The sequence below is a fragment of the Rhineura floridana genome, chromosome 4, assembly GCF_030035675.1.
Source record: "Rhineura floridana isolate rRhiFlo1 chromosome 4, rRhiFlo1.hap2, whole genome shotgun sequence".
In the NCBI taxonomy this organism is placed as follows: domain Eukaryota; kingdom Metazoa; phylum Chordata; class Lepidosauria; order Squamata; family Rhineuridae; genus Rhineura; species Rhineura floridana.
This window is the reverse complement of record NC_084483.1, coordinates 60486315-60513842: the sequence shown is the minus strand read 5'-3', so window position 1 is coordinate 60513842 and position 27528 is coordinate 60486315. Positions and strand designations below refer to the sequence as shown.

General features: G+C 42.9%; 1 protein-coding gene across 5 annotated transcripts in view; it reads right to left on the bottom strand.

Moving 5' to 3' along the window:
- Positions 1–27528, bottom strand: part of KCNQ5 (potassium voltage-gated channel subfamily Q member 5) — a 556888-nt gene that overhangs the window by 136367 nt on the left and 392993 nt on the right. Inside the window, exon 1 of one of the 5 annotated variants that reach the window (XM_061623125.1) lies at positions 15179–15255. The exons of 3 other annotated variants lie outside the window; for them this stretch is intronic. The gene's annotated coding sequence lies outside the window, so the exon portion shown is untranslated. Of the gene's footprint in view, positions 1–13935; positions 14013–15178; positions 15256–27528 lie in introns of those variants that run through there. One more of the 5 variants, XM_061623126.1, reaches the window with a different exon arrangement.

Sequence of the window (27528 nt, the reverse complement as noted above, 5' to 3'; positions counted from 1 at the left end):
TCGAGTTTGATGACAGGGTCAATTTCCAGTGATGCTTTATAAATAGTGATGATTTAAGCTTGATCTTCTGAGAAGAACTTCCTTGTGGAATAGAATTCCGAAAAGGGATATAAGGGGTGATAGAGACTGGTGAATCTTTATCAGCCACAGAATTCAAGGGAGAAAAAAAGGATCTAGATTCCATCGGAGTATTTGAAGACGAAGTTCCTGTATTAGGCTTCGTGGTGGCTTTAACTTGAGGAGTAGAACGTAATTTCGGTGAGGTCTTAATGGGATCCAAGAGCTTGAAAAGAGATTTAAAGTCCATTTTCTTGTATTTGGGGGTTTAAATTTTTTGATGTTTTTGGCCTTTTTTGGGGGGGGGACACTTCCCCTTAGGTTTCTTGATTTTGGATTTGGACTTTTTCTTAATTTTCGATGATGTTATTCCCGAGGAATGTCTGCCATCATCTGAGTTGGTATGATCCCTTTGAATGAAAACTCTCATACCGTTGACTAGGGTGGTCAGGAGGTTGTTACATTCTGAGGAGAACCTTTTCACTGCTTCCAGTTCTCCCATTAGTAAACAAAACCAGCCAGCCAAATAATCCTGGGATACATTGGGCGATAAAGCAGGAGGCAAAACAGCTGGAGGGAGAGATATCTTCTTGGTTCTTCCAAACTGTAATTCGTGTTATCTACTCCAACCTTAAGAGGAACCCCGCCTTCAGCAGCTAATATTTCCTTAGCCAAGTTTAAAGACGTCTTTCCTTTATGGAAATCATCAAAGCTGTAGTTAATATTTTTATAATTGATGGACCAGTCAAGCTCTTGCATTAATAAGGGAGAATGTGGAGGGGAAGCTGACACCTTATCCGATTGTTCTTCATTTTTGGGAGAAAAGTACTGCGAGATTTTGGCTTGACGAAGCTGGGGGCGGCCCAGATCTAACTCCGGCACTAAGTCAAGTTCTTTACGTCTTTTCCTTGTGAGAACCATGATTCTCGCGGAGCCTAAGGATAGTAGGCTAATAATAACAACAGCAAAAGTCCCAGGGAATAGAGGAATTGATAACAACAAACTACACTGTAAGCAAATAAAATTCCTGTTTCTTTTTAAATCGTCACTTTCTCCACAATAAAGAACGTAGAAGGAAATGCAGGTGAGCTCAGCCGTGGGGCGAAGCAGTAATTAATCTTGAAGCTAGCTTCATTTACTTTGTAGAAGTTGCCGTAGGCATCTCCTATGACTGTATGGTTCATATGATCTATTTGCAGGGAATTCTCATTTGTGTATGCAGATTTTTCTGTAATATTGAAGTAAATAAGGCAGCCCTTACTTGCTCCATGTCTCCATCTAAGCTATGTATAACTTTAGACTGGGGTGATCACGTACATTAAGTCCAGTTGATTTCAATGAACATGGGTCCCCCTGAATTCAGTCACTAGTGGCAACCATATATTTTGATCTTGTAAACAGTATGAGAGAAGGGCAGTGGCTTGTCATGTTGAACTTCTGAGGGACTAAAAAATCAGTGAGACTTTCCATTGCTTTGGAGCAACTCTGAAGCTCAGTGTGACATCAGTGACAAGATACCGTTTGCCCCTGCCCCACTCAGAAGAAAAGTCTTATCTTTGATATGTGCTTTGGTGGCCACAAATTTTGGCAGGCAATTAAGTTCAAGGGGATTTATTTTCCTATGATGGGCTGTCGTTTTAATGATGGGTTCATATAATGTATTTAACTGCTTTTAGAAACTCCATAGGTATCCACCTTTCCAAGTGGTTAGTATAAGATATGTTCATGTGGTTGTCACCTAGTCGCCAAAAAGGTATAAAGGGTGTTTTTTTTAATAGAAAAGTTGGATCTGAGCATGCCTGAGGCCTGTGCTTTCAGGGTATGGTTCCAAGATGGATTCCAAACTGAGAACTGTGTGAAAGAACCTTAGAAATAAACCCAGTTATTGTTTGCATCTTACTGGTGTAGCCTACATATATTATAGTTAGCACTGCATTCATGATAGATACAGAATAAGGAAAACATATTATCAAGTTCCTTTTTAAGAAGCCAAAGTGAACAATGAACATAATAGGTTAAGAAATTTGCTTTTTAAACTTGCACTCTAGACAAGACTAAGATATTTATATGGAAGTAATTACATCACATCAAGAGTATTTATTAGCTTTTGCAAGTATATGGAGTAACACTGGAAAAGGAATATATCTAACAGTAAAGATTTTCACCAGCATCTAATGTGCCAGATGATCTTGTCAAAAATGTATTGTAGGATGAGAATGAAACCAACATCTTATTGTTAAGAAAGTGATGGATAAATGTAGGGATGGAGAGATCTGTCAATTTTGGCTCACTCAGTTACTCATTTTTCCAATCTTAAATTCAGTTCTCCACATTTCTGCAGCAATTTGCAGGTTTTTTAAAAACAAAATCCTCAGGAAAATTCTCCAGCATTTTACTGACAATTTCTCCTATTAAACACATTTTTGTATGCAGTTTTGACTGAAATACACATTTTGCAAGCAATTTCTCCTAGTATAATACACCTTTGCATGTCATTTCCCCTTGTATAGCAATTTTTATACAATTTCCCCTCATACATGAATTTTTGCAAACATTGGTTAGTTGGAGAACTGCATTGCAAAATTCAGGTAAGTGCGAATTTTGAAGGATGGCTGTGTTTTGGTTCTAATGTTCTGGAAAGTGCGAATTTGATAAATGAGGCTTTAAATGTGAACTGAATCGAATCCCCCCCCATCCCTAGATAAATGACACATTCCTATTGTTTAGTTTCTGCTTCCATAATGTTGAAGCAACAGGAATATATTCCAACACATTGGATTCCCAATAAAATATATTCAGTTGAAAGAATCCGTTCACAGTAGCACAGAATCCTTGAATTAATCCTACACACCAAGTTTTCATACTCATTGTATATCCCCTGATTCAGCATTCCATATGTTCTCTGATATATAATGGATTATATTCTAGTAAGCCCTACTCAGAGTAGACCCACTAAAATTAATGAATCTAAGTTAGTCATGTCTGTTAATTTAAATGGATCAACTCTTAGTATGGCTGACTACCACCCACAGAGTTCCCATATGAGTTCACCATTCATATCAGTGGAAGGGGTACCTTCTTTGAATTAACAGAAGTTTGCACATGCAGAATAGCTTTTCCTTCTGTCAAAATGAACATGAACTCCTTGCAGAGAAGGAAGCTGCACTGGAGTGCCTGTATCTGCAAGAAATAGCTGGACTGAAGAGGCTGTGTAGCCACATAGGGATAAGCCTCTTCTATAGAAATTCTGCTGGAAAAGTATTAGACTGTTTTAAATCCCAATAAGAACATAATATAAATCTCAAAGATAAGAGTGAAATCAAGCCCTAAATGCTTCCTATTGTTCGTTTGACTGATACCTGCAATATTTATAAAGAGTGAGAAACAGGGTCCTCTTATTTCTTTAGTATACTGTTACATCCAGCCTTTGAATTTATAAATCTCTATAATCTCTACTGTTTTAAGGCCATATCATTTTCAGAGCCTTCCACTAAAGAAATTAATAATGAACAAATCTATACATTGAGGAAATTGTCACCCAAATATGATGGTAATTTGTTTTAAGGTAATCTGGTTCTAGAGTTCCCATTTAACTTTTAACTGCCAAATAACTAGTGTTTATTTTACATGAACATATATGTTATTTTTTAAAAGTGAACTCATTGTTTGAAAATGTTTAACCAAACAGGTTTAAAAAAACCCACCCACCACATTGTAAGCAGAGAACCCTATAAAAATGAAGTGTGGAGCGATCACAACAGAGCAAACTAACAATGTAATGTAAGAGTTTGATTCATGAAAGGGTATCTAGTGCTATTCCTTTACCCATTAGAAATCTTCTCACACCGAGACAAAAACTGAGGGCACTCGCAAACAACTTGTTTATTGGGCATCCACTCTGATTTGTTTGCAGGGAGGCTAGATGAGGTATCCCACACTTTCCACTTGCACTTCCTCATCACTTGTCTTATCACAAAAAGTCTGATCTTTTGGGGAAATGGGTTTGTTGAACAAGAGCTCCAAATCAACTTGAATTTCACAACCTGAATTGGAATTGAATCCCACCCCAAAATAGTGACAGACTGGAAGTAAGGTTCCCAGGTCAGATGCATCCCAAACCCGGAGATTTCAGGTGCAGGCCCTAGTGATGTCACAGGGCGAGCTATGGCGCTGGATACAACCATTGGAGGGGCAAGGAGGAAGTTCCCCTTTGCCCTCCTGATCGAATGCAGATGGGTCAGAGGCTGGGGGGCACAACAACAGGCCTAAATCTCCTTGAGGGGACCCAGAGAGGACCCCCAAAAAACAGAGTCTCTGGATTAAACCTATAGACCTAGCAACATTATCTGGAAGCTCCCCAAGAGTAATGCACATTTAAGAAGGAAGACTAGAATGGAAGCTAAGTATTGAATACTAATGGCCAAACTGCATGGTCCATTGCTTTTAAAACAGCATGTTTAAACTGGCCACTTTTAATTTGAAGAAAAAGCAGCTATGGGGCTTCAATCTAAACCATACTTCCAACTAGGGCCCTGTGGCAATTTTCCACTGAAAATCACACACTTCACTGGTTTCTCCTCTTGAAAGTGCTGTTTATTTCAAAAAGCATAGTTGGAGACAAGCAGTAGCCAAGGCGGGAACCCTAAGCATGGTCTTTTAAAAGTACTATTAACATCACGTGTTGTTAGGCCCTAACTATAAGTTTATAATTCCTTGTAGGTTAGCTATAAATTTAGTTTAAAGTGGTATGAATTTTCCACAGAAATAGGTTCCTGCAAATAGGCACCAGTAGAAAAATCCAGCATAAAAGAAAAAGCCAGCAAAACATCAATTAAAAGCAATATTGTGACGGAGATATTGTATCAACAATTGGAAAATGGAAATGGTCTGCCTTCAAGTCGATTCCAAGATTATAAATTCAGTCAATAATCTTATCTAATTAGCTTCAAAGCAAGCAATGCTGTCATAGAGTCCTTTCCAACACCAGACTATACTCCTGCCCCCCACTTTAAATACCTGAAGATACCCAAGCTTCTGCTTCTGCTGAGCAGTAAATTGAAGATCAGCAAGTAATTAGAAATGATGTATTCTATCTTTAGAATATTTAATATACCATTATAAAGAAGAGAATACTGGTATGCAGCAAGGTTTGCCTAAACTACAGAAAAGTTTGAGCATACAGTGTATATGGAGTCCTGCCAAAAGTAGGAGTAGGAGTAAAAATAGTTATATGCTGCTTTTCAACAAAAAGTTCCCTAAGTGGTTTACATATCAAAATATATAATCCTTGAAATTTGGCTGTATAAAAGAAGATCACTACAAACCAATCATTTTCATTTCAGTTTTTAAATAAGGGAAATTCTCTCCAGTCCTCGCAAAAAGTAGTATTGAGCTTTGAATATGTGAAATAGTAATGAAAATGGAACTTCTGCATATGTGCTGAGAGCATCCTTCATCCATCCCTCGGGATGACATGAAGCAGGGTGATTTTTGGAGGGGTGACGCCTGCCAGTCAGTTTGAAGAAGGATATGTGTTAGAAATACTTTTCAGCCTTTTCTGAATTGCTGAACAAAGGCTCTGCTGGGCGACAGGATGAGCGAGACTGCATTCCAACACAATTTTACTTGGGAGTAAGCACCATTTAACAGGGTGAGGGAAGGGCCAAAAATGCAAATGGTAATACCACAGCTTTTTCTACAGAGAAGATTTATTTCTTTATTATTTGATTTATATCCCGCCCTTCCTCCCACCAGTAGCCCAGGGCAGCAAACAAAAGCACTAAAAATACTTTAAAACATCATAAAAACAGACATTAAAACAAAACAACTTTAAAAACTTTTTTTTTAAAGCTTTGGAGACTTAAAAAAAAAGGTTAAAAAACATATTGTTTTTTAAAAAAAGGTTTAAAAGCATATTAAAAAGCAATTCCAACACAGAAGCAGACTGGGATAAGGTCTCAACTTAAAAGGCTTGTTGAAAGAGGAAGGTCTTCAATAGGCACCGAAAAGATAATAGAGATGGCGCCTGTCTAGTATTTAAGGGGAGGGAGTTCCACAGGGTAGGTGCCACCACACTAAAGGTCCGTTTCCTATATTGTGCAGAATGAACCTCTTGATAAGATGGTATCTGCAGGAGGCCCTCACCTGCAGAGCGCAGTGATCGACTGGGTATATAAGGGTGAAGACGGTCTTTCAGGTATCCTGGTCCCGAGCTATATAGGGCTTTGTACACCAAAGCTAAAACCTTGAACTTGGCCTGGTAGCAAATGGGCAGCCAGTGCAATTCTTTCAGCAGCGGAGTGACATGCTGGAGATACCCTGCCCCAGTGAGCAGTCTCACTGCCGCATTTGGCACCAGCTGCAACTTCCGGATCAACCTCAAGGACGGCCCCACATAGAGTGCATTACAGTAATCCAGCCTGCAGGTTACCAGTGCGTGAACAACAGTGGTCAGGCTATCCCGGTCCAGAAATGGCCACAGCTGTCTTACCAGCCAAAGCTGGTAAAAGGCACTCCTAGCCACTGAGGTCACCTGGGCCTCTAGCAACAAAGATGGATCTAGAAGCAACCCGAGACTACAGACCTGCTCTTTCAGAGGGAGTACGACCCCGTCCAAAGCAGGCAACTGACCAATTATCTGAACTCGGGAACCACCAACCCACAGCGCCTCCATCTTGCTAGGATTCAGACTCAGTTTACTGGCCCTCATCCAGCCCACCACTGAGTCCAGGCAGCGGTCCAGGGCTTGCATGGCCTCTCCTGATTCAGATGTTATAGAGAAATTGAGCTGGGTATCATCAGCATACTGCTGACACCTTGCCCCAAATCTCCTGATGACTATTCCAAAGGGCTTCATATAGATGTTAAACAGCATGGGGGACAAGATGGTACTCTGTAGCACCCCAAAGCACAACTGCCAGGGGGCCAAAACACAATCAGCCAATGCTATTCTCTGAAACCAACCTTGGAGATAAGATTGGAACCACTGTAAAACAGTGCCTCCAATACCCATCTCACCAAGTCGGTTCAGAAGGATACCATGGTCAATAGTATCAGAAGCTTCTGAGGGATCAAGTAAGAGTAACAGGGTTGCACTCCCCCTGTCCTTCTCCTGATAAAGGTCATCCATCAGGGCAACCAAGGCTGATTCAGTCCCATAACCAGGCCTGAACCCAGACTGGAATAGGTCAAGATAATCTGTTTCATCCAAGAGTACTTGCAATTGCTGCGCCACAACCCTCTCAATCACCTTCCCTAAGAAGGGGGTATTTGCGACCGGTCAGTAATTGTCGCAGACCAATGGGTCCAGGGTGGGGTTTTTCAGGAGCGGTTGGATCACCGTCTCTTTCAGGGCAGCTGGAACCACTTCCTCCCACAATGATACATTGACCACACTCTGGATCCACTTGGTCAAACCTTCTCGGCAAGCTTTAATAAGCCAAGAAGGGCAAGGGTTGAGAGAACACATTGCTGGCCGCATCACTGCAACCACCTTGTCTTCATCATCAGGCCGCATCAACTGAAACCATTCCCAAGAAGCTACAGCAGACATTGCACTGGACACCTCATTGGGGACTACAGTAGATGTGAAGGGGGCATCAAGACTGCTACGGAGGCGAGCAACTTTACCCTCAAAGTGCCTTGCAAACAATTTACAGTGGGCCTCCGAAGGGTCTAAGACTCCATTTCATGGAGCTGATGTCAACAGACCCCTGACAATATGGAAAAGCTCCACTGGACAGCTACTTGAGGATGCGATGGAGGCAGTGGGCATGGAGCGGGCCTTCTTTGCCGCCCTCACAGTACACACGGTAATGATGTTTTACTCATGCCTGATCAGCCTCACAGTACGTCTCTTGCCATGTGCGCTCTAGCCGTTGTCCAGCCTGTTTCATTGTCCTTAACTCACTGGTGTACCAAGGTGCAAACCGAGCTCAACAATGCAGGAGAGGGCACTCGGGGCAACTGTGTCAAGAGCCTGATGCACCTTGCTGTTCCACAGCATGACAAGGGCTTCAACAGGGTCACCTGCTCTATCTACTGGGAACTCCCCCAGGGCATTCAGGAATCCTGTGGATTCCAATAGGGCTCGTGGCAGACCATCTTAATCTGTCCACCACCCCTGCAGGGAAGGATCAGATCTATAAGTCTAAACTTCACCAGGAAGTGATCTGACCATGACAATGGGGTGACATCCACCCCCCTATCTCCAGACCACCCATTCCTCCATCTGGAGCAAAAACCAAGTCGAGGGTGTGCCCTGCCCTATGCTTCGGGACGGTGACAACTTGAGATAGCCTTGGAGGCTATGAAGTCCCAAGCCAGAACACTAGAGGCAGCCTCAGCATGGACGCTGAAATCACTCCGGACTATCGTTCTGGGCTCCTCCAATACCACAGCTGAGATGTCCTCTGCCAGCTCAGTCAGAGAAACTGCAGGGCAGCAGGGTGGACGGTATACCAGCAGCTACCCTAGTTTCGTCTCCTTGCCCTGACCAGGTTCAGGCCCTCACAGCCAGCTCCAAGACAGAGTGGTTTCCTGGTGACAGAGATAGAAGTTCTGTAGACCACAGCAACTCCTCCCTCCCTCCCTGCAGCCTGTGCTGGTGTTACACGACGTATCAAGGTGGGCAAAGCTGAGTCAGGTCAACACCTCCCAGCTCACTCACCCAGGTCTCAGGAATGTACACCAAATCCGCACCTTCATCCATGATCAAATCATGGATGAGTATGATCTTATTGCGTATTGAACTGGTGTTAAACAATAACACACACAAGCCAGTGGGCACAGCAGATACACAATGAGGAACCCATCCATGAGAGGAGTGGGAGGGAGGAACAAGCCATAGATAGCATTGCCCTCGTCTTCTATGGTAATTCACCCCTCCATGGCTATACTTCCCTCTACCCATGATCACTGAAATTGGGGTGGCACCACCCATGCACCTCCTTACTAAGACTTCTCCTAAATACCTGATATGGACCCAACAAGAGCCCACCAACACAACATACCTGAACCAATTATCTCAGTAAGTCACTGCAAGAATTGGGAACAATCAGACCCACTCAATATCTTTCACACAGGGCACATCTACTTCCCCCAATGTCTCACACCCAGGGAGGCCCAAGCTTCTGCCATTTGCAGACTCTCACTCTGAAGGCATCTGGTGACTTTCTCTTAACATTCAGGTCACTGCACAGACTCTCACCCTGCGCAGGAACTACACATGAGCCATATGCCCTCCCCACTACCAACCTCCTCCAGATTGGTTAGGGAAAAAAAGAAATAGAAGAGTGTAGCACCCTCGCCCTCAGGACTCCCTAAGGGCTCCCCTTGTTGTTATATCTTGTATTTGTTCAGGGAAGGGAGCGTTTGGTGGATTAAAACCCCTTTATTCCTTCCTCCATGATGGCAGACAGACACTCCCATTGCATTCACCACTTAAGACACACACCCTGAGACACAGAGGCAATTGAGATGAAGGATGTTTCTCCTTGCTGACTTGACCAGAATGTGAACTAGAGTCACGGGATAATGGGCAGAGCTGAATGTGTTGATCAAGTGATCATGTGCAGTTTTCTAAATTGCCTAGATTCTGCATATGCAGCAGGCAGGCAGACAGGCTAAAATAATAATAATAATAATAATAATAATAATTTAATTTATGTGTCGCCTATCTGGCCTGTGGCCACTCTAGGCGACGTACATCTCGGTTACAATAAAATACATCATCATAATACAATACAAACGATAAAAACTATAAACAATGACAGTTCAGAGTAATGGGCAATTTGTCATAGAGATTAACCCTCCCCGGAAGTCCCGAAGGCCTGTCTGAAAAGCCAGGTCTTCAAGGCCTGGCGGAATACATTCAGGGATGGGGCATGCCGAAGATCATATGGGAGGGAGTTCTAGAGAGTGGGGGCCGCCACTGAGAATGCCCTCTCTCTAGTCCCCACCAACCTAGCTGTTTTAGTTGGCGGGACTGAGAGAAGGCCCTGTGTGGCTGATCTTGTCGGGCGGCATAATTGGTGGCGTTGGAGGCGCTCCATCAGATAAATTGGGCCGAGACCGTGTAGGGATTTAAAGGTTAATACCAACACCTTGAATTGGGCCCTGAAAACAACTGGAAGCCAGTGCAGGTCGAATAGCACTGGGGTGATATGCTCCCAGCGGTGACAGTTTGTAAGTAGTCGAGCCGCCGCATTTTGTATAAGTTGTAATTTCCGGACCGTTTTCAAGGGTAGCCCCACGTAGAGCGCATTACAGTAATCCAAACGAGAGGTGACCAGGGCATGTACCACCAATGGGAGCTAATGAACAGAAAGGTATGGTTGCAGTCTACGTATGAGGTGTAATTGATACCAAGCTGCCCGACTCACTGCCGAAATCTGAGCCTCCATGGACAGCCTGGAATCAAGAACAACCCCAAGGCTGCGGACCTGATCCTTTAGGGGCAATCTCACCCCATCGAACATCAAGTCAATATCTCCCAACCTTCCTCTGTCCCCCACGAGTAGCGCCTCGGTCTTATCGGGATTCAGCTTCAACCTGTTCCTTCCCATCCATCCACTCACGGATTCCAGGCACTTGGACATGGTCTCCACAGCCAACTCTGGTGAGGATTTAAACGAGAGATAGAGCTGAGTGTCATCCGCATATTGGTGACACTGCAGCCCAAATCTCCTAATGATTGTCCCCAGCGGCTTCATATAGATATTAAATAGCATGGGAGAGAGGATAGAGCCCTGTGGCACACCACAATTGAGAGGCTAAGGGTCTGAAACCTCTTCCCCTAATGCTACCTGTTGACGCCTATCGGAGAGAAAGGAACAGAACCACTGCAGTACTGTGCCTCCTATTCCCAATCCCTCCAGGCGATGTAAAAGGATACTGTGGTCAACAGTATCAAAAGCCGCTGAGAGATCGAGGAGGACAAGAAAGGTGAATTCTCCCCTATCTAATGCCCTCCTCATATCATCCACCAGAGCGACCAAGGCTGTTTCAGTTCCATGTCCAGTCCTGAAACCCGATTGGTATGGATCCAAATAATCCGTTTCATCCAAGTGTGTCGACAGCTGATTAGCCACCACTCGCTCAATGACCTTGCCCAAGAATGGTAAATTTGAAATTGGGCGAAAGTTGTTCAGAACTTGGGGATCCAAGGAGGGCTTCTTTAAGATGGGCTTTACAATTGCCTCCTTGAGGGCTAATGGCATTACACCCTCCTCCAGGGATGCATTAACCACCGCCTTAATCCCCTCGCCCAATTTCTCTTTGCAGCTCACAAGGAGCTACGACGGGCAAGGATCATTTAGACATGTGGTAGGCTTCACAGTTGAGAACACCTTGTCCACATCCTCAGAAGGGAGAGGCCGAAACCGATCCCATTCGACCGGCTTGCAACTGGCCAACTCTGGTTCATTCACTGTATCCACGGCGTACGGGATCAAGTTCCGTAAGTGTTCGATTTTGTCAGCAAAGTGCTTTGCTAATTTGTCACAGGAGGCTTTTGACTGTTCCAAGGGTTCCTGAGCAACTGGACCGACCAGGCTTCGGACCACTTGGAACAACCTCCTGGGACAGCACTCTGCAGACGCAATGGAGGCAGCAAAGAACCTCTTCTTTTCTGCCTTCACTGCCACTTGATAGGCAGCTACTGCTGCTCTAACCTGTGTCCGGACATCTTCGGAACGTGATTTTCACCACCGGCGTTCTAGTCGTCTCACCTCCTGTCTCAGATTACGCAACCGTGGTGTATACCATGGTGCTAACTGAGTTCTGTTCAGGGGGAGAGGACGTTTCGGAGCCACCCAGTCCAATGCCCTGGTGATTCCCTCATTCCACTCTATCACCAGGGTATCGACCGGGCGGCCTTCAGCAGGTTCCAATTCCCCAAGCGCAGTCAGGAATCCTTCTGGATCCATCAGGTGCCTGGGGCGGACCATTCTAATAGGTCCTTTTCCCCTGCGGAGGGTGTGTGGCATTGAGAAGTCTATATTTACCGGGTAGTGATCTGACCATGACACAGGGGTGGAAGAAACCACCCCCAACTTCAGAGCACTTCCCTCCCCTCCCAGGACAAACATAAGGTCGAGAGCATGACCGGCTACATGGGTGGGCCCAATATTACTAAGGCGCAGTTCCCAGGAAGCCATGGTTTCCAGGAAATCCCGAGGGGCTCCAATGAGAGTGGTCTCGGCATGCACGTTGAAGTCATCCAGCACTAATAATTCTGGGGACAATGCCCGTACAGCCGAGACCACCTCCAGCACCTCGGCCAGGGAGTCTGCCGTGCAGCGGGGTGGGCGGTACACAAGCAGGATCCCTAAACTGCCCTTCGGGCCCAACCTCCAGTACATGCAGTCAACAAACTTAGTCCTGTGAAGAGGAGGTCTGGTAAAAACTAAAGACTCTTGATAGATGACTGGCACTCCCCCTCCCCACCTTCCTACCCTCGGCTGCTGTGCGTAACGGAAACCCGGCGGGCACATGGCCTCAAGAATGGGAGCTGAGGCCTCATCCAGCCAAGTCTCCATAATACATGCCAGGTCTGCCCGCTCATCCAAGATAATATCATGAATGTGTGATGTTTTTTGTACTACAGACCTGGCATTACACAACAGCAGTCGAAGGTCGGTAGGAATCCTGCATCCCCCAGTTATCGTCTGGTTCTGGACAGACCCGGAACATGGGATGGGTATTAAGCATCTATCCCTTGTTCCCCTAATCTGGCCTGGTCTGCCAGCAGTACCATTCCAGTGCCTGCCGCCCACTTTTTCTATAGTTTGGCCCCTCACCCTCCCTGTTCCATTCCTCCCTGGCTTGCACATGCCCCTATCCCAGTCCGCCGATCAGACAGGCCACCCACCCTAAAAGTTTTGATTTTCCTAGGACAGCTGTGGTGTCCCTCATTGGCTAAGAACAATGGAAGGTGGGAGTAGGCTGATTTCCTCACTAAATGATTGGGCAGGAAACTGTCTCCACATTTTGCCTTCTATCTCTGGAACCACAAGGATTAGAGACTTAGTGTTTTTAAACAAATGAAAGCTGGGAATCCAGGCTTCCTAATGGGGTCCGTGGGCACCAGGTAGCATGGCTAGAATCTGAGTAAAACCCAGCTAACCAGGCAATATGGCAACCCTACAAACCATGGCTTAGCACAAACAAGCAAATGTGTAGGCGCACTGTGCAGCATTACATCTGAAATGAGGTTCATTGTTTGTCTTGCTCCAGACAAACCACACTATCTTTGCTCCAGAAACCCACGTGTTTGCTCTTTTGTGCTAAACCATTATTTAGCTTAGCATTATGTGAGAACTGAATCACTGTGACGTTGAGTAAAGAGGAAGTTCGTAGTTTAAATGTAACTCTTTAAACCAGTGTTGTTTAATTCTTAAGCTTAGTTGCACAAAGCTAAAACTTAGTTATACAAAGTTGAAGCAGTTTTAAATTCTGAAGAATTAGGACAGGTAAATTTTAAAACAAGTTATTGGCATAGTTTTAGTTCTTATTTGAGTCTTTACATTAAACTTTAAATTTAAACTGTAGACTAATGAAGCCTGAAAGTAGGTCATGTTCAGTATTAGAGGTATAGCACCTTAGTCATGAGCCCTAGGACTGCAAGTTGTCACTTGTCATACCTCATTTAAAAAATACTGACTGCTACAGGACACTGTAGAATAGTGGAGAGCCCCAATGCTGGAGTGTGAGAGTCATACTGACAGATCATGTTAGCAAGGTAACACAAGAATTTAACTCCCAGACAACTCAAGTATGGGGGGAGGAGACAGGAGTAGAAAGGTAGAATTTAAACCCACACAAACTACCTTTAGCTTGACACCAGTCTATAAAATTAGCAAACACAAAACCACTTACTTAATTGCATCAACGTGAATCCAATTTAGAGAAAGATATTATCAAATAACTAAAAGATATGAAGGCAGAAAGTTAGCAGGTGCATGGTGTTGGAAGTGCAACAGCAGGGATCATTCAGTTTATAATGTAAGGGTTATTTCTGTTATTATTAAGTCAGCCAACCAAAGGGGGGTGGAGGCATTGCCAAGCAATCAGGCAGAGTTGCATGATCTTTGTTGAGGCAGCAAGGGTTCTAAATGATTGTGTAGTTCTGAGGGAGTTTTCCCTCCGTATGTTTTGGTTGTTTCTCTCCCTGCTCTAATCAAGGCCTAAACTAAGACATACAAAAACTCTGTTTATTTCTCCTCAAATTTTACACAGCTTCTGTTCAGTTTACCAATAAAGTGTTATTAGCATCCTGGACTCTGTCTGCGTTAAGTGACTGTGCTAACACATGAGAGCTGTCTAGCGTTTTACACAGTGTCACATTTATTATGCGCCTACTGGGCAGGAATTGTGGAAGTGTATTAATGCAATGAGTTCCTGGGTCTTAATTCCATTTCTGTGAAACTAAGTTGGTTGCCTTAACGAAGCCAGAAGAAACAGAAATGTAAAGAAACAGTATGTTGGAAAACCCTGGGGAACACTGAAGAGAGGTCTGTTGAAATGCTGACAGGTCCTCCACTGTTACGTCAGACAAAGAGGTGTTTTCAAGTGTCCAATGTGTGCATCAAGTGCACATGGAACCTTGCCTCTGAGTGATTGTGTAACTTTAAACTTGTGAGGCCAACCTAGCACTATTGTTTCTAATCAGACCATGCTAATTAATGCAACTGTAAAGCAGCCATTAATTTATTTTAATTGGAGCTTGAGTAAGAATAAGAAACATTAAACCAGCCAATTCTCAAAATTATATAATTAGGTATTTTATTTGCTGATTGAGCTTATTTTCATTTTATTATCCTTACACATTTCAGTAACAGTAATCACAGGGCTGCAAACTCTTTGGATTAATTGAAGGAGTAGCAAAGATGACGTGTTAATCTGTGGATAGTAATTTTAACCAGTATAGACAAATTTTAATTGATAGGGGAAAGTGTAGTACAAGTACCATATTATGTTAGGAATACTAGAACATACACAGCAGGTATGCTTCAAGCTGCAGGTCAACTATGAATATATCCATATTCTACAATTAATTAGTGGAATTAACATTTTATATTATGGCTACAACACTCAGTCACGTAACTGATTACAGAAATACCTCAATTAAGGAATCCTCCAGGAATGAAGCTCCTTTTAAGCAAGGCTTTTTTTAAAAGGGTGAAACTGACCAGCTTTGCTTTGCTATGGATAAACTTTCAAGCCTATGCCTTTGCTTTAAAGTGAAACTGACCAGCCTGTGTCTGCTTTGCTATCAATAAACTGACAAGCCTGTACCTTTGCTTTAAGGTGAAACTGACACACATTGTGTGTTTGCTTTGTATTAAAGAGATCTCTTGCTTTCTCTCAGGGCTGGGGATAAAAGGATCCAATACAATTCAGGGGAGGGGAGGGTGCCGGGTAAGCAACTTTTAAAGCTCCTGTTGAAGGTGCCCCCACCATGCTTGAGTGGGTGTAGGAGTCTAGCCCTGTCCTTTCCATGTTATTCTTACCTCTGGTATCAAAGTTTCTGTTAAAGTAATGTCCAATAATGCATTTACTTTGTTAACTGAGGTATTACTGTAGATTCACCAACCAAAAGCCTTTTGATTGAGAGAAAGTTCATGATTAACTTTACAGCGGGGTTTTTTTTTTTGGAAAATGTTAATATTTTAATTATTATTTTTTATTTAAAATATTTCTATCCAGCCCTTCTACCCTATAATAGGGCACTCAGGGTGGCTTACAATAAAATCGAACACATACATAATAAAATTGTACACAATAAAGATCACAAAAACATTAAAATAAATTAAAATACATAAAATACAAATACACACACACATATAGAGTGGTAGTGAAGGGACTAAAGAGGTAAAATTAAAACAGAAGGCTAAAATCAGTTCAGGCTCTACCTTCAGTCCCATCCAAAGGCTCTCTGGAACAAGATGGTTTTCAGAAGTTTCCGGAAAACCATCAGGGCAGGAGCAGAGTGAGCTTCTTGGGGTAGAGTATTCCAAAGCTTGGGGGCCACAGCTGAAAAGGCTTTCTCCCAGCATGCAGAGGAGACCAGAGGCAGATGGTCTTAAATCCCCGGAAGATACATATGGGCGTAAGCGGTCCCTCAGGTACATTGGTCCAAGGCCATTTATTTATTTATTTATTTATTTATTTAATTAATTTGATTTATATACCGCCCTAAGCCAAAAAGGCTCTCTGGGCGGTGTACATAAAAGATAAAACAAGCAAAATATATAAATACAGTAAATATAACAGAATCAAAAATCAAAACAACAAACAACAAAAACCAAGCAACATCAAAATATAACAATAATAAGATACTGTTTAAAAATACACGATAAAAACAATTATTAAAATTCATTTTAAAATGCCTGGGAGTATAAAAAGGTTTTCACCTGGCGCCGGAAAGATAACAGCATCGGAGCCAGGCGTACCTCATCGGGGAGACTATTCCACAATTCGGGGGCCACCACCGAGAAGGCCCTAGTTCTGGTCACCACCCTCCGAGCTTCTTGATGGGATGGCACTCGGAGGAGGGCCTTAAATGTTGAGCGCAGTGTACGGGTAGGTTCGTATTGGGAGAGGCGTTCCACCAGGTATTGCGGTCCCATGCCGTGTAGGGCTTTATAGGTCAAAACCAGCACTTTGAATTTAGCCCGGAAACAAATAGGAAGCCAGTGCAGATGGGCCAGAACAGGTGTTATATGAGCGGATCTTCTGGTCCGCGTCAGTAGTCTGGCCGCTGCATTCTGGACTAGCTGTAGTTTCCGAACTATCTTCAAGGGCAGCCCAACGTAGAGCACATTGCAGTAGTCCAACCTAGAAGTTACCAGAGCATGAACAACTGAGGCGAGGTCATCACTGTCCGGGTAGGGACTGGTAGCCCAGTCGAAGATGGTAAAAAGCGTTCCGTGCCACCGAGGCCACCTGGGCCTCGAGAGACAAGGAAGGATCGAAAAGAACTCCCAAGTTACGAACCTGTTCCTTCAAGGGGAGTGTAACCCCATCAAGAATTTAGGGCTTTAAAGGTCAGAACCAGCACTTTGAATTGGCCCAGAAACAAATTGGGAACCAGTGGAGTCCATAAAGCACAGGGGTGATATACTCCCTACACCATGCTCCAGTTAACATTCTGGCTGCTGCATTTTGAACCAATTGTAATTTGTGAACTGTTTTCAAAGGCAGCCCCACATAGAGTGTGTTATAGTAATCAAGCCTTGATGTCACCAATGTATGTGTCACTGTGGCCAAGTCAACTGCTTCCAGGAATAGGCGCAGCTGGTAGACCAGTTTGAGTTGGCTAAAAGCACTCCTGGCTACTGCAGCCACCTGATGTTCAAGCAGCAGGGCAGGATCCAGGAGGACTCTCAAACTGCAGACCTGCTCCTTCAAGGGAAGTGCAACCCTATCCAGAATAGGTTGCAACCCTATCCCTGGTGCAGTTTTCCCCTCGACCAGCAACACTTCTGTCTTGTATGGATTAAATCTCAGTTTGTTAGCCCACATCCAGCCCTTCACAGCCTCCAGTCACCGGTTTAGGATGAGCACTCCCTCGCTGCAATCAGGTGGTAGGGAGAGATTTTGTCGTCCAGATTTTTTCGATGAGTTTATGAAGTTGTTGTGTAAATTCAGGCCCACCTTCTTTAAAGACTTCAGCAGGAATCCTATCAGGTCCACTAGCTTTGTTGGTCTTCATTTGATTGATGGCTTTACTGACTTCATCCAAATTAGGGGATACTGCAAGCTCATCTCTAGTTTGTTGTTGTGGAATTTGTGAGAAGACCTCACCAGCCACAATAGAGTTACGATTAAGGAGGTCGTGGTAATGCTCTTTCCAATGCAGTGCAATAGACTCTTTATCTTTAAGAAGTTTGCTACCATCTATTGAGCATAAGGGATTTGTACTGTAATTTGTTGGTCCATAGATGGCCTTTGTGGCATTCAAAAAGCCCCGTGCATCGTGGGCATCTACAAAGTGCTGGATTTCTTGAGCTTTCTTTATCCATCAGGCGTTCTTAAGTTCTCTAGTGCTTCTTTGGACCTCAGCCTTTGCACTGGCATAGATTTTTTTCTTAGCAGCACAGTTAATGTCTTTTTGCCATATCTGCAAGTCTTTCCTTTTCTTGTCAATGATATGTACAATCTCACTATCATTCTCATCAAACCAATCCTGATGTTTCTTAGTTTGGTATCCAATAGTTTGTTCACATGCTGCAATAATGGATGTCTTCAGTTTAATCCAGTGTTCCTTGACATTTTCAGGGAGCTCCGTCAGTAGATGTTTCTTGAGAGTTGTTTGAAAGCAGACTCGCTTAACAGGATCTTGAAGAGCATGGATGTTCATTTTACGCCTTGGTTTTCTTCCTTGGAGCCTACGTTGAGGAACAATATTAATGTTCCATAGTGGACTGAATTAATTGGTGATCTGTCCAGCAGTCACCAGCACTCATCATGGCCCTAGTGAGGAGTACCTCACGATGATCTCTGGCACGGACAATTATGTAATCCAGGAGATTCCAGTGTTTTGACTGAGGGTGCTTTGATGATGTTTTAAATTTATTTTTATGATGAAAGAGTGTGTTTGTAATAACAAGATTATGCTCTGCACATTTAGTCAGAAGTAGAATGCCATTCAGGTTGCTATTGCCAACTCTTTCTTTCCCAATGGTTTCTGGCCATAAATCGAAATCACACCCAACTCTTGCATTGAAATTGCCCAAGAGGATAATTTTATCCTCCTTAGGTATCTCTGATAAGATGGTGTCCAGCTGGTTATAAAATGTTTCCTTGATGTCTTCATCAGCATCTAATGTTGGTGCATAAGCACTTAGAATAGTTGCCTGCTGGTTTTTAGCAAGTTTTAACTGGAGAGTTGAGAGTCATTCATTAATGCCAATAGGAACTTCTGACAAGAGCTTCACAAGATTATTTTTAATAGCAAAGCCTCCTCCATGTATTCGTCATTCTTGTTCAGGCAGTCCTTTCCAGAAGAAGGTATAACCTCCTTTTTCTTCCTTCAGTTCTCCTTCTCCTGCTCTTCGAGTTTCTTGCAGTGCTGCTATGTCAATATTAAAATGTCTCAACTCCCTCGCGATGATGGCAGTCCTGAGTTCAGGACGTTCATTATCTGTATTGCCCAGCAATGTCCATATATTCCATGTTCCAAAGTTCAATTCTCTTTTGTGACCGCTAAGTGGTGACCCCACTGGACGCGGTAATCCAGTCAGGGAGAGGGATGAGGCAGACTATGTTTAGGGACAGCCATCTGTTGGGAATGCTTTGATTTGGATTCCTGCATTGAGCAGGGGGTTGGACTAGATGGCCTTATAGGCCCCTTCCAACTCTACTATTCTATGATTCTAGGGCACCTTTTCTAGCCCCCTCCCCATACGGGGTGAGCAGAGTGGATCCTGAATAGGACTGCTCAGCCATGGGTATAGCTGCTGAACTACTCAACTGCCTCAGTCCTTGAGCCAGGACGACTGAGTCTGTATCCACCAGCCATGTGCTGGTCCATGACTAGGGGCTTCCAGATTTCACAGTCCTGCCCCCGTTGCTATTCGCTGATTGCCATGGGATGTTTGGTTTGGTTTGGTTGGAAGACACCTGTGTGTGAATTTATTTTATGTGGGGAGATTGGCGCACAACAATCAACACACAATCTTGACAGAAAAAGGTTTTGATCCAATGGCATGGATACGACGATGATTGGAAGTCTTTTATCTGCTGCAGCCTTCATCTGCCTTCACAGTCGTTGTAACACACACATTGTTATCCTCCGCCTGTTCTGCTGTTGAGGACATTTTTGGATCGTTCTTTGTCTGGTTCCTCTCCCTTGACCTTACCGCCATGGGTGACCCTGCTGGGAGTACATGACTCCCAACGGCATCGCTCACAGGGTTCATTGGAACACACAAGCCCACTCACCAGAACAAGGTGTCGATCCAGCAAGGGGGTCATTGATCTAAAACCATTGTGACACTGGAGAACGTTGATCACTTCCCCTATCTTTGCAGCCATCTCTCAACATCGTCTGAGCTCTGCGAGTGTCGCATTCTCCCGAATGAAGCGCAGAGTGTATGAGGATGGGGATATTTGCAGGGAGACCAAAATGCTTATTTACAAAGCCATTGTACTACCAACCTTACTGTATTCCTGTGAAACATGGACCATTTATAAATACCACTCCCATTTTCTTGAAAGATTTCACCAACGCTACCTCTGGAAAATTCTGCAAATTACTTGGGAAGACAGACGGACTAATGTTAGCATTTTGGAAGAAGCAAAGACTACCTGTGTTGAAACAATGATGTTTCAACATCAACTTCACTGGACTGGCCATGTTGTTCGAATGCCTGATCACCATCTACCAAAGCAGCTACTTTACTCCCAACTTGATGGAAAATGGAATATTGGTGGACAACAAAAGAGGTTTAAAGATGTTCTTAAAGCGAATCTAAAAAAATGTAACATGAGCATCGAGAATGTAACACGAGCATCGAGTCTTGGCCCATGAACGTCCCAAAAGGAGGGTGGCTATTATCAAAGATGCTATGAACTTCAAAGAAGCACGAATACAGGGTGAATGGGACAACTGAGCTAAGCAGAAGGCATGTCAAACAAATCCTCATCGCGTCTGGAAACATATGTCCTCACTGTGGGAAGCTGTGTGGTTCCAGAATTGGCCTCTACAGTCACTTACGGACTCACTGTTAAAGACCTTATCTTGGAAGACAATCTTACTCAGCCACGAGTGATTGCCAATGAATGAGATCAATGAAAGGTCTTGTTCTGAAGCCCAGGTACCATGAAGTCTGGAAATAAATTTATAAAATTGATTATACACTCATATTCATCCCCCAAGTCATTTGTGTTTTTCTGTTCAGAAGCCCTGTTGATCTCAGTTGAAATTGTGCATACATAACCTCAAATAATCAAACTGTATGCATATGAAAGAATTGACACCTACTGATTTCAGGAAACAATAAGGGCATTTCTAAAACTCCTGGAGTTCTTTTACATATGAATAAGTCATAGCTGCTCTGCTAAAGAAAGCTGTGGGATTGCACAAAGTAACATCTTGGGAGGGGGGGATTCTTTTTCATTGTGATTATAAGTAATGGGGTAATTGCAATCAAACAGCTGGTCCAAGATCTAACAGAACAGATGCATTTAACAATGTACTCAACACTCCTATTGAAAACAATGGGACTTTTAAAGTGCCACCTTTGGCTGGATTGTGCCCTTTGTGTTTAGTGTTATATTTGTATACACAGGCTATTGAAATGGCTTAAATTCCCTTGCTTCTCTGTTGGTTTTAGCAATAAGTGCTTTCCTTTAGTAAGACATTAACATTACTAAAACTGTTGTTATTGTAGTTTCCTCATTAATTAACACCACTAATCATTAAAACTCTAAATAACCTTTGGTTAATTTGCAGAGTACATGCTGCGGCTATCAAATTCCCACAGTTTGAGTCGAGGGAATCAGAAGGCATTTGGATAAAAAGGGAAAAAACATTGACATAAATTCTGGGTTATACTCCTTAGTCACAAAAGAATCATGGTTAATTAGCTATGCAAAAATAAACCAACAGTGGAATGCAAAAAGATCAACACAATCCATTTTCTGTTATTTTATTCGTACTCTCACTTTTAATATACACAGGTTTTGAGGCTACCAACCAATTTAAAGGTTTTTGGCTGACTAACAGTATAGGTTTTAATGTACTAATCATTATAAACAAATTTGCATGTTACTCAAACTTGGATGCTGAATGTAGTATGAAATAATCTAAGAGACAGTTCTAATACACAATTATTTAAAACCAAAGGGAATGTTAGACAGGAAGTTTATATTTTATTATCTTCTTTTTCATTTATTTGGGACCCCACTCTAAAGAGTATTTCTTAGAGTAGCATCGAGTAGAAATCCAAAGTGTTCAAATGCGTGGTGCTCACATGATTCCAAGGGGGATGCATGTGCAATGCAAATGGCTGGTGCTGACTGTTTTGACAGTATTGATACCTTGTTTGAAGGAATGGTAACTTATACCAAACCACTACCATTTTCCTCACTCTTGGATTCAGCCTCTTATCACTGGCCATCTGTTAGACAGCTAGATGATACACAAGTGCACAGACAGACAACTTCCATACACACACTTCTGGATTTGGGCCATAATCAACAATCTCATTCTGCTGACAATCTATGGAGTAAGGGATAGGGGTGCCTGGATTAATTCCTCCCACTTTAAACAGATATTCAGTTCTGTCAGTGATGGCAGCACCAATCAATATGTTCAGTTGTTCACACAGGCTGCAGAATCACTAAATCTAATTGCTGGATACATTTATTATTTGCATTGCAACCTTTAATCCACACAAACAAAATACAGTAGAAGAATGCAAAATACTGAACACAAACACGCTATTATCAGCAGTGGGGATAACCCGACTATTGGTTTTGAAGGTACAAATTATTCAAACTGTAGGCCCGCCTAAATAAGATAGTCTTCAGCATCCAGAAAACAGAAAGGGAAGGGGCTTGCTGGGCCTTCTGAGGAAAGAGTTTCAATGCTTGGGCACCACAATAAAGAAGGGCCTATCCTGCACAGCCTCCGTCTACACCTTAAATGGTAGTGGAATGTGGATCACAGCCTTCACCGGATCTCAGCTGAAGAGCAGGGTCATGTGGGAGCAGTAGCAGATGGGGGTGGTGGTGATGCTTATCTGACCTCCCAGCAGGAGGGTTGCTGCTGCTTACCAGGAGGAAAAGTGGGAGTGGTAAGGTGGCAGGGAGGTTGGTGCTGTGCAACCAATGGAGATTATACAGTATTCCTACTGGTACGTTTGCAGAGCACTGAATACCCCAGCATCTTATCCCCCCCATCCTCCTTGGTAAACACCAGTGACTACCTGCTGGGAGGTCAGGTAAGCAGCACTGTCACATTGCCCCACTGTCTGCCACTGAGGCAGCCCCTTCATGTAACTTGGGCCGAAAACATTTAAGTCTTTATAAGGTAATAACCAGGACGTTGGGCTCAGGAATACACTGAGAGCCAATGCAGACTGACTGAATAACAGTCACATGTTCAGCGTAAACTGAAAAAAAACCCTATAGTATTTTTCCAGGTCTAATCTAATCAAACAATTTTTAAACACTTAGATAACTTACAGCTTACAGAAGTGTTGGAAAAGCTCAAAAAGTGTGAGTATAAGGACAATCAATCTATGTTATGAATTATCTATAGAGAGGATCTAAAAAATAGGAAAGCAATTAACTTTCTTCACATCACATACTAACACCATCAGTATTTTTACCCTCTTGCTGGTTTTACACAGGACACTGCTGAAGACTGCTGTGAGAGACATTGTCCCCCCCCTCAAAAAAAGTTTATCACTTTATTTTTAAAAAGTTTTAAAATGTTAAATTTAGCTCAAGGTTTATCTACTTCATATTAAGGAGCTGATTAATATGCTGTATTACATACACTTAAGAGAACAATGCCTTGGATAAATAAAGATGACTCACATTTCAACTATAAGACGCAAGAATTCAGAGATGAAGATTTTAAAACAGAGGAATACCGAGTTAATGTTGAATTCTATCCAGCTAGACTTCTAACGGTAGGAAAAGTGGAGCCATACATTTAAAAACACAAAAATATGGAAGAGATGTATAAATGGAGCATAAATCAGTACCAATAAATTCCCAAGCTTTCCTACTAGCATAGATATTCTAAACATCCAAGCAATCCAAGCCTGTGTTTACTCAGAAGTAAGACTATTTGGGACTTTCAGTGGTACTTAATTCCAGATAAACATGCTTAGATATCAGTCTTGGAGAGTAAGGGCGTAATTCACAAATCCCCTACACTAGAGCTGTCCTCCCATTCTCAAGAGCAACATAGGCAGCCAAACTTCAGCAAAGGTCAAGCATACCTGGTATTAGGGATTATTGTGTGCGAGCCCTGCAGCCACCTTCAAAGTATCTGCAACTGGCCAGTGCAGTCACACTCGCTTTCAGACTCAAGCTACAAATCTAGGCAGCCTATTGCTTCTACAGCTGCATGCCTCGCAAAGAGCTGTTATGACTGCTCCAACAAGATACAGACTCCAGATCCTATACAGATACACTGTACTTCAGCTGCTGGGTTATATGGGTGGATATTGCATCAGTATGTACCCATTGTTAAGCGAGTTAATTGTGCCTTATGGATTTTCTAGTATTTATCAGTTAAAGAATTCATCTTCACAACATATTTAAACGTTTTACAACTCAGTCTTAATACGTGGATTAGATATAAATGATGGTATGAGTTTCTTTTTCCTTAATAGTCAGCTTCAAAATTATTCTGTTAAAAATTTGCATCATCATTTGCACATCATCCAAGAAAACAGGTCCTACAATAAATGCTAGGTATTTCATACCAAAACTATCTACAAAAAATCTTGCCAAAGATAAAATAGCATTTATTTGCCAATAAGTTTCAATACCTACACATTTTTTTTAAAAATCATTTCATGCATTGTTACAGAAAAAAGGTGACATCCAAAACTGACTTGCTCAGAGTAGATCCACTGAAATCAATGGACAAGTAACTTAAATATATTAGTTGGATATTAACCACTGTCATGCGCACAATATCTATACAAAGATTCTCAGTCAGCCAGAGAAGGAAATGGAGCCCAATCAAGAGCAAACTTTCACCACTGCTGTAGTTCCTGTGTCTACCAGCCTTTAGAAGATCCAGTAGCTATACTGGGTATAAGCTGAAATCCACAAAGGGCTGCTGCTTGTGCAAATCTTACTCATTTTAATCAGCCTGATGATGTACAGAATGTCATATCTGTTTCTTCAATTATGTAGTTTGTTGCAATCAAGGAGATATGTTTTCCTCTAAATCATTTAAGCTTTGTCCCACAAAATCAGCAAATGATTCATTACTACAAGCTTATCTACAATCAGGGCACAAGCACTGGGGATGGGGATTCGTATGCTTGAGGTTTGTGCCTAAGGTGGAAGGGTGGGAGAAGTTCAGGCTGTATGCTTATTATCTTAAGTTAAAAGAAGAAGTTGAAGCTAAACTATAGATTGGGGTAAGGAACCTTCAGCCCACAGGTCAATCTTGGGGTCCAATTTGGCCTGCAATGCAATTTTTCGCAAACCACACCCACCTGTCAATCAGCTGCCACCACTTCAATGGGTGGATGACATACACTGATGGGCAGGATGGCAGGTTCAATTTTGCATTGGTGTGCTTTACCAAAGCAGCAGGATTTAACCCCTGTTCATCAGCTGATAAGTGTGGGGTTGTTAAATCCTGCAGACAGCAGAACTGAAGTCTTTGCTGATGAGCAGAGTGTTCAATTCTGTATGGTGCTGCTTGATGTCAGATGTCTGGCAAGTGGGTGGCCTCCCTCACCAGTCAAAGTTGGCACATGTTGGGGGGAATAAAGATCTGGTCTGCCAGGCCAAAAAGATTCTACGTCCCTGCTGTCGTGGTTGAGGATTATTCCCTGTATCTTTTTGTTGTTGTTATGTGCCTTCAAGTCGATTACGACTTATGGCAACCCTATGAACCAGTGACCTCCAATAGCATCTGTCATGAACCACCCTGTTCAGAACTTGTAAGTTCAGGTCTGTGGCTTCTTTTAATGGAATCAATCCATCTCTTGTTTGGTCTTTTTCTACTCCCTTCTGTTTTTAAGAACATAAGAACATAAGAAGAGCCTGCTGGATCAGGCCAGTGGCCCATCTAGTCCAGCATCCTGTTCTCACAGTGGCCAACCAGGTGCCTGGGGGAAGCCCGCAAGCAGGACCCGAATGCAAGAACACTCTCCCCTCCTGAGGCTTCCGGCAACTGGTTTTCAGAAGCATACTGCCTCTGACTAGGGTGGCAGAGCACAGCCATCATGGCTAGTAGCCATTGATAGCCCTGTCCTCCATGAATTTGTCTAATCTTCTTTTAAAGCCATCCAAGCTGGTGGCCATTACTGCATCTTGTGGGAGCAAATTCCATAGTTTAACTATGCACTGAGTAAAGAAGTACTTCCTTTTGTCTGTCCTGAATCTTCCAACATTCAGCTTCTTTGAATGTCCACGAGTTCTAGTATTATGAGAGAGGGAGAAAAACTTTTCTCTATCCACTTTCTCAATGCCATGCATAATTTTATACACTTCTATCATGTCTCCTCTGACCCGCCTTTTCTCTAAACTAAAAAGCCCCAAATGCTGCAACCTTTCCTCGTAAGGGAGTCGCTCCATCCCTTTGATCATTCTGGTTGCCCTCTTCTGAACCTTTTCCAACTCTATAATATCCTTTTTGAGATAAGGTGACCAGAACTGTACACAGTATTCCAAATGCAGCCACACCATAGATTTATACAACGCCATTATGATATCGGCTGTTTTATTTTCAATACCTTTCCTAATTATCGCTAGCATGGAATTTGCCTTTTTCACAGCTGCCGCACACTGGGTCGACATTTTCATCGTGCTGTCCACTACAACCCCGAGGTCTCTCTCCTGGTCGGTCACCGCCAGTTCAGACCCCATGAGCGTATATGTGAAATTCAGATGTTTTGCTCCAATATGCATAATTTTACACTTGTTTATATTGACTTGCATTTGCCATTTTTCTGCCCATTCACTCAGTTTGGAGAGGTCTTTTTGGAGCTCTTCGCAATCCCTTTTTGTTTTAACAACCCTGAACAATTTAGTGACATCAGCAAACTTGGCCACTTCACTGCTCACTCCTAATTCTAGGTCATTAATGAACAAGTTGAAAAGTACAGGTCCCAATACTGATCCTTGAGGGACTCCACTCTCTACAGCCCTCCATTGGGAGAACTGTCCATTTATTCCTACTCTCTGCTTTCTGCTTCTTAACCAATTCTTTATCCACAAGAGGACCTCTCCTCTTATTCCATGACTGCTAAGCTTCCTCAGAAGTCTTTGGTGAGGTACCTTGTCAAACTCTTTTTGAAAGTCTAAGTACACTATGTCCACTGGATTGCCTCTATCTATATGCTTGTTGACACTCTCAAAGAATTCTAATAGGTTCCCAGCATTATTGTCTTTTCTAGTGAATCACTCTGTATCTATATGGGATGAAATTTGCTGGAACCAGTCAAAAGCAATATAGAACAGAACAAGCAATATTCTGGAAAGTTTGCCTGACACAGGCTGTTCTCTAGAACAGATTAAGCATGAGTGAGAGAATGCTTCTACAGGTCACTGTAGGAGTTATAGGCAGAGAAAGAGGGTGTGTACCATTTTATGGTCCATGCACTTTCAAGAATGACAACTGCCAGAGTACTCTGGTTTTTCTTGGCCCTTCCTGTATGTAGGCAGGAGTTTGGAACAAGTACCATAAAGAACACTGAAATCCAGCTAGTTGTGGGAGCCTGTGTTGCTGACTGGATTTACAGGTCGCAAAGCATATAT